Here is a 14,322-nt window from a genome sequence, read left to right on the forward strand (position 1 = left end):
CTCCCTGGCCTGGGATAGAACTCATGGTGCTTTGGCTTCCCTTAGCTTCATTTGGCTGAGACTTAACCTCTTATATCTCGAGGGAGGCCCATATACTCCATTTTTATTAACAATTTAAATATTCTGTATTACAGTGTGTATTAATAAAAAGTCAATTGTACTTAATTTAACTGTCCCATAAAAGAAATACTATACTTAGGTATTGAAAAAATAGCCCCTCGACCCTATTCAACAATAGATACTTTTTAAACAACCAACACATGAATAAAATCCTCTATAAGATACTATTTAAAACTTCAGGATGCTTGAGAAACATAATTTGTTTTTTTTTTAATCTGCTTAAGTTGATTTTTAACTGAGGCGGCACTGCATTTTAAGTTTTAGATATATATCATTAAAAATCACTGTGTATATATACTACATTAACTTTGCCATTGAAAGTTCAGTTATCTCTTTCACCATACTGTTATAGAGCAACCTCGATATTAAACGGGTTCCTGGCTGTGGGTCCTCACCCGCGCGCTTTAAAGAGACTTATGAATACTCTACTACAGACACACACAAAAAGGTTAATAAAAAGGTTATTTACAAGAGGAAAGGAAATAAGAAAAATGTACAACTCAGGGAGAAAATAGGGAAATAAAGTCTTTAATGCGTCCTACCCGATCCGATGACCTGGAAACCCAAAGTCACTCTCAGAGCTGGCCTGACGCTGCGAGCTGGTGGAGAGCCAAAAATGAGATCCCCCAAAGCCCACGTGTCTGCCTTTTATATCCACCTGGCTGCTTAACCCCACCCTCAGGTCCCAGCCACCTTCCCTTTGGTGGTGATGGGATTTGGAGTTCCCAGTGTCTTTGGCTTTGACCTGGGGTGGGGGTGGAGTCCACAAAGCCTATATGGAATTAGCTTTGGGACATCCTTTTCCCCCTAACAATACAACTGACCCCTTTGACCTGACTAGGAATCCTTTAGTCATTATATATTTATATAATATAAAATATATATTATATATAATGTATGTATACATAATATATAATATATATGTATGTATGTTTGTTCCATCTGAGCAATGACCTAAAGGCTTATTTTGAAGATTATATGAAATAGTATAGCTTACATAACAATAAACAAAAAGAAGTTATTGTTCCCTTTCCAGCTCACCCATTGCCTATAATATGTTTGCTTCCAAACAAAATTTAAGATCTTACAATTTTTGAGTCCCCAAGGCCAGCATCATTCTTACCATCCAAATGCCAGTTTATAGAAATCCTAAAAAATACACTGATACAATTTGAAAAACATAAAAATTTTAGTGACTTCTATGTCAGTCAATAATAATTCCAGAAATGTTCAGAGTATTTATCCTCTCAGAAGGCCCTGATTTGGAACCAAAATACATTATCATGAGAAAATCTATAATAACTCTGCCCCAAATTCACTAATTATTCATAAATATAGCCCAGGCATAACTTTTCAACCCCTCAACCAAAAGATCTTTAAAATCCCAACAGAATGCAGAGATGATCAACTCTAACAGGAGCCAGATAGTAATGTGGTGGATGACAAGAGACATGAAGGTGGTAAAATGAGAGCTCAGATTCCATTCTAAAGGGAGCAAAGGGTACTTTTTCTCAGCCTTTGTTCCAGAACTTCAAGAGAAACCACAAATTTGGATATGAAACCTTGGCTATGTGAAGCCTTGTGATTCTTAACTATGGTGACTAATCAAAGTTTTTATATGGTCAAATAGTAAACTTTCCTTTATAATATGCTTCTCCCCCATTCCCACCCCCAACCACAGTTCTACAATGTGGTGTCATGTGTTAGTGTCATGAGAAAATGATAGGCCTGGATGTCTGGTGAACTACCTCTGCCACTTAACAACTTTGTGACCCTCAGGCACTGTGCTCTCACCAGTCTCCTTATCTGCAAGAGGTATTATTAGCATTTCGGTTTAGCATTTTGGAATTGGGTGTTACGTGGGACAATTTCTATGATCCAGCTTTCTCATTTCAAGCCAGCAAACTTGTAAGACTTAATACTTCTAAGTCTTAAATTTTTCACCTGAAAAAAATCTGGGCTGTTCAATAACATATTTCCTACTGCATATTAATAACTCTATGGTGCTAGCTATAATGTTCCTTATTTATGCTACCATATTCACAAAAAATAGAAAATGTTTTCCACAATATAGTTGTTCTTCCATAAAATAATTACAAATTAATATATGTGTATATTAATAGACATTTAAATCTTGAAAATCAGTTTATAATTATCAAAATGGCATTTAAACAAGGTAACCTTATGTGTCAATAGCAAATTAAGACTCATTCAATTACTAGGAGTCTAACAAGGGATTTATCAATACTATATAGATAGGTATATATATATATGTATATGTAAATCTGAGTGAGATCCAAGAATTCATATTCCTAACAACTTCCCAACTGATACTTATGGTCCACAGGTCAACACTATAAGAACCACTGAAACAGGGAAAGAGAAAGGAAGGTTCATACTCTACTGAGATTTGCACTGGCAAAAAGCTTCAGCTGGAGGAGAGGAATTTATTGTAATTTTGAATGAAGAGAGAAGACTTTATCAATACTGGAGAGTGGACAATTTTCATTACTGAATTGAAACTGTGTAGGTGAGCTACAGATAGCTTTTAGGACCCTAAAAAGAGCAGAGAAGCCATACAATTGGCCATATTTCCATCCAGTAGCAGATAAGTTAATGGTGCTGAGGTATTGTTTTTTAAAGATTTATTTATTTATGCATACAAGAGCTGCATGTAGGCCAAAGATGCGGGGGAGGGGAAGTGTGTGAGAGGATTCATCAGAGACAGAGTGGGGAGCAGAACGGGCAGATGTACTGAAATACACTGCTGAGGGGAGCGGTGGGTGAGACAAGAGAGGTCTCCTGCACTATATGAGTTAGCTCCCTGGCTGGCTGGGGAATCCAACTCATGCTGCAGTGGTTGGTAATAGCTTGACAGCGCTGTCTTTAACCCCTGTGCCACCAGGAAGACCCCGTGCTAAGGAATTTTAAAGGGCCATAAAACAAAAAGAGCCTTTCTGATTATATACCATGATAGTATGAATTACAAAGATAAAACCATACAACTTGCTTAACGCAACCGATCTTATGAAGTCTGCATTTTTTTAATAAAAAAATAAGTTGAGAAATAGTTTACTTACACGTTTGTTGACATCAAATTTTAGGATTTTACCCATTAAGTAACCATAATTCATTCAAAATTTATAATTAGGATAATATGGAAAATTCAGAAATGTCTCTCACTATTTGCCTTTAGAAAGCAACCCAGATCATTTCTATGCACACTAAAGTTTTTTTTTTTTGTTGTTGTTGTTCTTGTGGGACCCTCACCGGCAGCAGGGGAACGAACCAGCGCTGCAGAGGCTGCGGGCAGCCTCACAGCCCAGCGCTCAACCGCTGCACCACCAGGGGAAGCCCCACACTGAAGTTTAACAACACTGGTCAGTAGAAGCAGTTCTGAATAGCACTGCTATAGCAGATGCCATTCCCTTGTAACTCTTCATAAAGAAAAGAAACATTAGCAGGAAAAAAGAAGAGCCTTAGGTACAGTGCAAGCAGCAGAGCAGAGCAGTTAAGGGATTGGAATCTCCCATTAGATTGCTCTGGTTTTAAACAGCAGTAACCTTGGGCAAGTCATTTAATCTCTCTAAACCTCATTTTCTCATCTTAAAAATGAGGATAATAATTTCTACTTCATAGGGTTGCTGTGAAGATGAAATGAGATAATGTATACAAAGCACTTAGCACAGTTCCTGACAAAGAGCAAGTTTTTAACAAATATTACTGCTGTCATTACCACATTAGTCCCCTAGAGAACACTGTAATCACACATAGCGCACCATGGACTAGGAAGTAGAAATTTCCAAAGTGCCATATGGATGTAAAATGCAATTGCTGATCTTACTGTTACTTCCCCATCCTCCTCCCCATACTCAATCCTCCTCCTCTTTCCCTCCCCTCATTGCTCACACACATATGGTGATATAAAAGTAAGAAGTTTATTGTGGTTTCAGAAAGGATCACAAATGGGTTTTGCACATAATTATTAGCCTCTCAGAAACTCAGTTTCCCCATTTATAGAATACCAATCATAATGTAATGCATAGATCTCAGGAATGTGTAAGATTAGAAAAGATATATTGCGAAGAGTCCAATATTGAGTCATGGAGGTCAAGGAAAAGTGGCTTTAAGCATCTTCCCTATTCTAGGTACTTCTTGAAATGCAACAGAAAAACTGCAAAATCTCTATACCTTGGCTTAGAAGAAAGTAGAAAAAAGGATACTCTTTTTTTTTTGAAAAGTGACTTTTAAGATAGAATATGAAATGAAATTATGACAAGTAAATTTCCTCCCTTCCACAGACTTTAGGACAGCAATTAAAAATATAAAGATTAACACATTTGGATCAAATGAGATCAGTTTAATTATATATAGTGTGCAACACTGTGAAAGTAAAATTATGGGAATAACTTTTGGCATGAATAATTGTGAAGCTTCTGGTCCTGTAACTTCTAATTACATATGTCAATATTCACTGATACTGAGAGAAATATTCTACATAAATAGCAACATATTTTTTAAATGCTGAGTGTTCTGAAACTTGTAAATAGCAAAATATTATAATGTATGTGGTTATGTATGTAATATCTAGTATTATTTATTTATAAAATAAAGATTGCCAATAAGTTTGGTAAACACCTTAAGTAAAAAACATTCCTCAGCACTTCCAAATCTTACAAACACTATTTTGCAATGAATGGGTGTTGAAGGGTAGGAAAAAATGTCAGGCTTTTCTGCCCTCCCGCCATCAGGATAGATGATGGATCCTTGCGGTCCTGAATGCATGCCTGATGGCGGGCACCTGGAATAGGGTGTGTGCATAGGTAGATGGGATTCACCTGGGCTAAGACTGTGCTTTTAAGGGTGGAGTGACGGGGACGCCAGAAGAAGCCAAAAGAGAAGTCGAAAGAGAAGCCGAGAGAGAGAGAATGCCAGAGAGCCCAGATAGAGTGAAGACTTGCTGGGGGCTGGGAGGCCTGCCAGCCTTCCGGCCCCCCAGCACCCTTGCCTGCTGTGTACCTGGTAATTCCAATAAAAGACCTGCAAAAAACCACTGAGGACTCTGACTCTTCCTTTACCCGGTCTGCTGGATCCTCGAAAACATGCACTGTGTCCATTCCTGCCCCTACAGGTGTCTTCTCTTGTAACTTTGTTCACCAACCCTCACATGGATAAGATATGATTTACTGCGAGTGCAGTCATCAGAAAAATAAGGATGGAAAGAAGTAATTTGCAAAACTATAGTCTGTCCTCACAAACGGAAGCAGCAGGATGCTCATTTACTGACTGTGATCTTTCCCAAGTCACTCTCTAAAAGAAGAGTAAGAACTGAACTGTTTATCAGGGTCAAATTGAAGGTAAAGGAACTGAGAAAATGGTGAGGTGCAATATATGAAGAGGTAAACCACTCAACCTCATTGCAACTCATTTTCCTTATTTGTAAAATGAAGTACGAGAGGTATCATTAATGATCTCCAAAACAAGTAAATTCTAGGCTTAAATTGAAGGTACCAAAGCAAAAGTTGAGAAAGTCTCTTTCTCCCTGGACCTCATTCTTAAGTGTAGACATCAACCCCCAAGTCACACAGCATTTTTGTGGACTTCTTTATTCTTAGACTGCCAACAGAGCAGATATTGTTTGAGCGACAGCATGACCTCAGGCTTCACACATAATAAATATGAATAGGTCTTCTTCCGAAAGAATTTTGAAAAGGTGAACTTAATCACAATTTAAAAAACCACTGGAATTCAGTGCAAGTAGGAGACACACTAAGCTTATTCCAGTATTAAAATAAGTAGCTTTGCAATAAATTGCACCAGTTCGGATTTTATCCTTTAAAAAAAAAAGATCCTCAATGGATATGTCTGTAACATTTAAATATTTATGCATAAATTTGCATTTTACTGCAAATCATAGAAGATTATTGGTTTATCTAATAAGTAATCAGTGTATTAAGGGGATTTTAAATTGAAGAAAGTAATTTAAAATGGCCAAGCATGCTTAATGAAAATTATCCCTTTTTAATATTTCTTTTCTAATTAATAAGTGTTTTTCTAAAATTTAAAAGAAGCCAGGTGCTCAATAAATAAAAATAATATGTATGAAGTCTAGACATTTTTACATTATCTTCATTTAGGTGGGTTTTAGAATTAGTAAGAACCTTTAAATGTCATCTGTTTAATACCCCAGCATCATATCTGTCAAGTGGTCACCTAATGAATATTTGCAGTCTTCAAGTTTTAGGAAATGACTGTCTCTTATTAGAATTCCTTCTATTCTGTCAAATTACGACTTAAATTTTTAACTTAGAAAATGACCAAATAATTTAATAGACAGTGTCAAGATTTGGAATTACACTTGAAAAGGAGCAGGCAACTAGGTAGTTTAATTCAATCAATTATTGGGGTCATGTAATAGTACACAAACTCTGCAAGTGAGACAAATTTCCATGATCTTGTTCTTGTCATATAGACCTATTGTTTTCATCCCATTCTCCTCAAGATAATAATCAGAACTTACAATTGGCAACGTCTAGGAATAGGTCCGGAAGAACAATAATCAGTCAACCTGCTCTACCTGAGCCAATGAGAATAAGGTCTTACTGGATTGTAGAGTCATGGTCCCTCAGGTCTGGGATTTATCTGTCAACTTAAGCTCATGTATTTCCTGATCCCAGTTTTCCCAAACCCAGGTAGGACCCTTTGTTCCATCACATATACCAATACTATATTTCTAGGCTTTAGCTATTATTTCCATTTATATTCAAGCTCCTCATCCTGAACTGTAGTACATTTGCCTGGATCTAACTGGCATACTTCTCACTGTCACCTTTCCCTAATAGAACTGGACCCTAGATTTCTGGATTTTTAGTCAGCAGTTGAAGTTCTGGTTCTATCTAGATCTATTTCCCTGCAAACAAGTTGCCTCTACCTGACTATGAGTGTCGACTCTGTACAGATGCTTCTATGGCTGGGACTCTATTAATAGTAGTTTGCCTTAGACTTGAATTACTTCCTGTTGAGCACTGGAATATGGATTTCTGGCCACATTGCCTGAAAGTCAGTCATATAGTCATGTTAATCACTGTTAGGGAGATCATGAGAAAATAAAAGGGGTTCTGACCCAGGTCTTTTCCATGCCTTGTTCCCACCTGAATCCATTAATATACTACCGAGGTTCCAAAATGCCTGGTACTAGAAACCCTGTCATATTACTAATAAACAAGTTTAAGGGTGGAGAGGAAAGTTCTTTAAGTTTAACAGAATATTGATTCAGATTAAGGTACAGGAATTAGTGCACAGTAGTTGTAGGGTAAGGTAAAACTATCAGGCTTTTCTGCCCTCCCGCCATTGGAAAGATGAGGGAACCCTGTGGTCCTGAATGCATGCCTGATGGCAGACACCTGAAGTGGGTACACCTGGGCTGAAAGACTGAGTTTATAAGGGCGGCGTCACCGGGACGCCAGCAGAAGCCGAATGAGAAGCAGAGGAGAAGCCGAGAGAACGCCAGAGAGCCCAGATAGAGTGAGGATTTGCTGGGGGCTGGGAGGACTGCCAGCCTCCCGGCCTCCCAGCACCCCTGCCTGCCACATGCCTGGTAAATCTAAATAAAAAGCCTCCAAAACCCACCGAAGACTCTCTAGGATGCCTTCTTTACCCAGTCTGCTGGATCAGAAAACCTGCACTGTGTCATTCCTGCCCTCCAGTAGTTTAATGAAAAATTAAGAATATATATCCTACAGAGTTCTAGAAGATGGCTTAGTAAAAGAGAATTATCGTGAAGCTAAATGATCTTAACTACTTTTTTTTTAAGATTTATTTATTTATGCAAGCACTGGGTACAGTCAGAAGCACGGGAGGGTGAGAGAATTCACCAGAGCCAGAGCAGGAAACAGAACAGGCAGAAGGACCGAAGTACACTGCTGAAGGGAGCGGTGGGCGGCAGGAGAGGTCTGTCGCACCATGTGGGACCCTCAACCTGCAGCCGGGGATCGAACCGGCGCTGCAGAGGCTGCGGGCAGCTTCACAACCCAGCGCTCAACCACTGCACCACAGGGGAGGCCCAAACTAAATGATCTTAATAGGGAAAAAGTTAAGCCAAAAAAATTCAAGCTATGAAGAAAGATGTTTTCAAACAGATATATCTTACCATTGTCCCTTAAATCACATCCTGTAAGTGGTTATAGCAGGCAAAAATCACAACTCTGTTTTCATAATCCGACCATGCATGCTAATCTTCCCTTTCTATCACCTTGTCTGTCAAGTACACATGGTATATAATTGCACTCTCTCTTGCATTTTTATCTATCTCTTGCGCATATATCTTATGTCAACAAGCTTACAAATGCCATACCTTACCTTATCATGCCAGGAATATTTTTAGTAGACAATAAATTTATATTTCATTGAATTGAATCTAACTGAATTGAAACAAATTAAGGAAGGGAATGACTTTAAACTACAGAACTAGAAGTTGACAGAAAAGTTGAACCAGAAATCTGTAATTTATGAGACTGAATAAGTGAGGCTTAGAGGAGGTTAAAAGTGATACTGCAAAAGTTAGAAAACAAAATATGGACTAACTATAACATAGGCAAATGCTGTCAGTTATGGACTGTAAGAGGCAGAATAATTGTGTTCACTTCCTAATCCCTGGAACCTCTGAGAATCTTATCTCAAAGACAAATGGGACTTTGCAAGTACGATTAAATTAAGGCTTTTTAGACGTGGAGATAATTCTGGCTAATGCAGGTGGGCCCAATGTAACTATATGAGTCCTTGAAATTGGAAAAGGGAGATTTCCATGTGAGTGGGTCAGAAAGATAATATAGAAGAATAAAGAGAGATTTGAAGCCTGAGAGGGATTGCCATTGCAGGTTTTGAAGATGGAGGAAGCGGACCACAGGTGAACTTTAAAAGTTAGAAATCACCCCCAGATTAAATCCAACAAAACAATAGGAATCTCAGTCTCACAACCAAAAGGAACTGGATTCTGCTAGCAATTCAAATGAGCACAAAAGAGATTCTTCCCCTAGGACTTTAGAATGGAATGCAGTCTGCCCAACACCTTAACTTTCACCTGGTGAGAGCTGTACTGGACTTCTTAGCTAAAGAAATATAAAATAACAAATCTGTGTTTTAGTCCATTGAATTTATGAAGATTTGTAACAGTAGTAATAGAAAACTAATGTAGGGAAAGTAAGGATTTATAAGCCAATCCTAGTTAGTCTAAGATTTATCAAGACTGCCTAGTGTGAGTAAGGGGTTAGTGTTCACCTAACAGCTGTGTATTATGGGGGTGAGGGGCTCAAATGCAGAGATCAGGAGAGATCTGAGGCAAATGACCCAACCCAAAGAACTGCCAAATTATTTTCCTTTTCTCCAACTTGTCTTCACTGCTTTTCTCCTCTTCAATTTCCTAAGTTTTATTAATTTATTTAACAAATTCTATAAGACCTTTGGGATCTAACGCTATGATATACAGTATCTTTTCTCAAGGAGCTCATAATTTTATCAACACAACAGATGTACCAAAACTTGTATAGCACAGTAAATGGGATGACAAAGTACTTTCACCTCTGTTCATTTAACTCTCACAATTGTATTATGAACTATCAGTAGTGTGCGTGTGTGTGCGTGTGTGTGCGTGTGTGTGTGCGTGTGTGTGCGTGTGAAAATGAAGAAAAGGGTGACTTGCAAAACTTTGACTACTTTAGCCCATACATTGTAGACATGGTCATGAATAAGATATATTTTACCCAAACAGAATTCAAAATCAAAATCTTTTAAGTGAGATTCAAAATGGATCAAAGAGAATTATTATTAGCACTAAGCACTAACTAATTTAAATCCTTAATAAACTTTTCTATCTTGTGAGCCATTAAGATTCAAAGTAGCTGGGCCTCCCAGGTGGCACAGCAGTTGAGCGCTGGGTTGCAAAGCTGCCCGCAGCCTCTGCGGCGCCGGTTCAATCCCCGGCTGCTCCCCGGCCACCAGAGGAGGGTCCCACATGGCGCGCAGACCTCTCCTGCAGCCCGCTGCTCCCCTTAGCAGTGTACTTCGGTCCTTCTGCCTGCTCTGCTCCCCGCTCTGGCTCTGGTGAATTCTCTCACCCTCCCGTGCTTCTGACCCAGTGCATGTATAAAGAAAAACAAACAAACAAATAAATAAATAAAACATGCCTATATTAAAAAAAAAAAAGATTCAAAGTAACTTTTGAACTTCTTCGGTACTGTGAATAAAACCCCAACAATTAGTTTACCAAAATCCCATGAAGGGACAAAAACTGCATTCATTGTATACAAACCCTATTTCTGGCAATATGTGGAACACTTTATCTTATTTACCTCAGAAAAGTCCTATCAATCACTCATCACCTAGGTAGCATCTTTATCATTAAGAATTTGAAACTCAGAAAAAATTAGTGTGCTGACTCAGTATCAGAGAAGTAGTCAAGGAAAACAATAATGAAGTAATTTAGTTATTAGTGAGATAAAATGGACAACAAAGCAAATAAATCAGATAAAGGTATGTTATAAGGTATATTAGTTTTCTATTGCTGCTATAATAAATTAGCACAAACCCAATGCTTAAAATAATGCAAAATCCAAACTCTGTTTCATGATGTTAAAGTCAGGGTTGTCTTCCTTTGGCATCTCTAGGGGAATACTTATTCCCTATTTTTCCAGCTTCTAGAGGATGCATGCATTCCATAACTCATACCCTTCCACTCCCCATCTTTAAGGCCAGCAGGATAACCTCTTCCAATCTTTCTACCTATCCCTTAACAGAACCTTTGTTATTATATTGCACACTTAGATAATCCAAAATAATCTTCCCATCTCGATTTTTTAAACTGTGCTAAATTTCTTTTGCCAAATATGTAAAGATATTCATTTTCTGGGAGTCATTTTTTTGGGGCCGTTACTCAGCCTCCCACATAGACATGTAGATTCAGAATTAGGGAAGATAGAGCTTAGCTCAGAACAAGATAGCTCTGAAAAAACTGGGTGAAATGCCTAAGCACATCTGAGGGTGGAAATTATTACTTTCAAAATATGCTCTGTGATGCTGAATGTACAGATGTTGGAAGTAAATGAGCTATGTAGAGGTGAGTAAATGAGGGTTGATGAAGCAATAAATCTATGCTGACTTTTAAAATAAAACAGACGTATTACTCTAAAAGAGACAATTGAGGGGCAAGACATAAAAAATCAAGCTAGGTCACTATTCAAAATAGCAGAGATATGCCCATCAACAGATGACTGGCTAGAGAAGCTGTGGTATATATACTCAATAGAATACTACTCAACTATGAAAAAGGACAAAAGCTTGCTTTCACAATAATGTAGATGGAACATGAGGTGATTATGCTAACTGAAGTTAGTCAGAAAGTGAAAGACAAATACCAATGATTTCACTCAAATGTAGACTAGAAATAAAGTAAATGAACTAACAAAACAAAAACAACTCTGGGCCTCCCCTGGTGGCACAGCGGTTGAACACTGGACTGAGAAGCTGCCCACAGCCTCTGCAGTGCCAGTTCGATCCCCGGCCACTGGGTGAGGGTCCCACATGGTGCGACAGACCTCTCCTGCTGCGCCTGCTGCTCCCCTCAGCGGTGTACTTCAGTCCTGCCTGTTCTGTTCCCTGTTCTGACTCTGGTGAATTCTCTCACCCTCCTGCGCTTCTGACTGTACCCAGTGCTTGTATACATAAATCAAAAATAAATTAATTAATTAAAAAAAAAACAAAAACAACTCTGAAACTCTAAGAAAATATGAGGGTGAGCAGAGAGGTGGGGAAGTGAGGTGGGAGAAAACAGAGAGGGTCAATTTTCTGGTTTTAAATGACATTATAACAGAGCTTTAGTGGTGGGTGTGGTGTTGTATATACATTTGTGGAGGTATGAAGTTATACTCCTGAAAGTTATATAGTTTTGTTTAACCAGTACTAAATCAATAAAAACTGTTTAAAATACCCTGCTGGATCAAGGCTAGTGGACTATGCAAAGTGTCACTCCAGAGCTTGGGCAATAATAGTACACTTAAGAAGCCTAGACACAATTCTCACAATAATTAACATCCCTATGGTGACTCATTAATTGGTTTCTAGTTTCTCTTAGGCCATTGTAGAAGATGTTGCCTCCAAATAATTACTTTAACAGTTCTAAGCAGCTCATGAAAGAACAAGAGAAGGAAAAACCAGTTACGGCTCCTACAAGATTTGAGTTTTCTGAATTTTCAAGGCTGTGTCATTTGTAGATCTCAACTTTAGGCTACTACCATACAATATAACTCTAATAAAGAAACATCATCAGGAGGTTAAGTTCAGAGGTAGTTGGGTAGCCCGAGGAAAGCATCCCTCACTATTTCTTATTTGCACTCTTATTAACAGTACCTATTTTGGCTCTTTAGCTCCAGTCTTGACCTGCTAAGTTCTTGTGTCTCAGTGCCATTATCTTTCTGAAATACAGATCTGATAATCACTTCACTTTGCATCTTAACCTCTGATAGTCTATAAAATGAAGTGTAAACCCTTTGGTTTAATATATAATGTCCTAAAAGTGAGGCTTAACCTACTTTTACAATTTTATCTCCTATTCCTCCTTTGTCAAAGTGTATCTCATGATCTAGGATATCTTTTTCATTTTTACCTCTCTAACTTTATTTTTTTTAAAATTGAGTATCTTTTTTTAAAAAAGATTTAATTATTTATTTATACAAGCACTGGGTACAGTCAGAAGTGCGGGAGGGTGAGAGAATTCACCAGAGCCAGAGCAGGGAGCAGAACAGGCAGAAGGATCAAAGTACATTGCTGAGGGGAGCAGCGGGCACAGGAGAGGTCTGCGCACCATGTGGGACCCTCGCAGGTGGCCAGGGATCGAACCGGTGGTGCAGAGGCTGCGGGCAGCTGGGCAGCTTCGCAGCCCAGCGCTCAACCGCTGTGCCACCAGGGGAGGCCCTACTTCTCTAACTTTACATATGGTATTCCTTTTGCTTGTATTAAAAAACACCTATTCATTTATTGTTTAACTAATTCAAATGTCGGGCCTCCCCTGGTGGCGCAGCGATTGAGCGCTGGGTTGCAAGGCTACCCACAGCCTCTGCAGCGCCAGTTTGATCCCTGGCCACCAGCGAGGGTCCCACCAAAAAAACAAAAAAAAACAAAACAAAAAAAAAAACACACCTAATTCAAATGTCAATCACTCGGTAAAGCCTTCACGAAACTAACTCAGCCAAGTTTGGAATTCTTATTAATTCAAAGTTGATTTCTTGCTAACACATACAAAATATTCCCAGTACATGGCAAACTCTAACCCAGGTTATGCCATCGCAAACTCTAACCCAGGGTACCCATCAGTTCAGGGCATAGCAGGAGCCCCTAAAGAAGTTGTTCTCAGCACGTACTGCACAGCAGCACATGAAGATTTTTAAAAATTAAATCCCTAAATCCCATGCAGGCTTACTGAGTCAGAATCCATGGGAGTGGCAATGAGAGGATTTGCAGGCTTTTGGTAAATTTTGCAGGTGATTCTAATGCAGAAAAGGGAGTTAAGGTCCTCAATGAGACTGATGGAACAATAAAGATAGAATAGCTACACCTAGTAACTGGGAATGTGCAGCAAACCCACAGAAAAAGATCTAAGTCACAGCTATTCAGGAAATCAGGGCCATGGTTATGTAAACTGACATTCGGGGCAGAAGAGGACTAAAGTCAGAAAAGCAAAGTGGAAGTACTTCTATCTGGACCCAAGACATATCCAATGTGTATGTGTCTTATAGTATTCTGTCTCACAGGATTCTGTCTCACAGGATTCTGTGAGAAATCAAATCACTGGGCCTGCCATAAATACACTGTCCTACCAATCTTGGAGAAAATAGGTTATTACTGCTACTCGTCAATGGAGGCTTCCCCAAATAGCAACATTCCATCACCTGGAAACTTCTTGGGAAAGCATATTAAGACCCATCCAAGACCTACTAAATAGGAATCTGCATTTTAACTAGGTCCCCAGGTGATTTAAAAGGCACATCAAAGTTTCTAAAGCACCCAAGCCAAGTTCCAGATGCCAATGCTTCTGTTCTGTACCCCTCACTACAAGGAACAAGAGTCTTGGTTACAGCAGATGGAAGAAACTCAAGCATTACCACAGTGAGCAGTTTGAGGGCAGGGATTTCAATCAATGCCTCATCTTAGCAC

The sequence above is a fragment of the Talpa europaea genome (genome assembly GCF_964194135.1).
Source record: "Talpa europaea genome assembly, chromosome: 2".
Classification (NCBI taxonomy): Eukaryota; Metazoa; Chordata; class Mammalia; order Eulipotyphla; family Talpidae; genus Talpa; species Talpa europaea.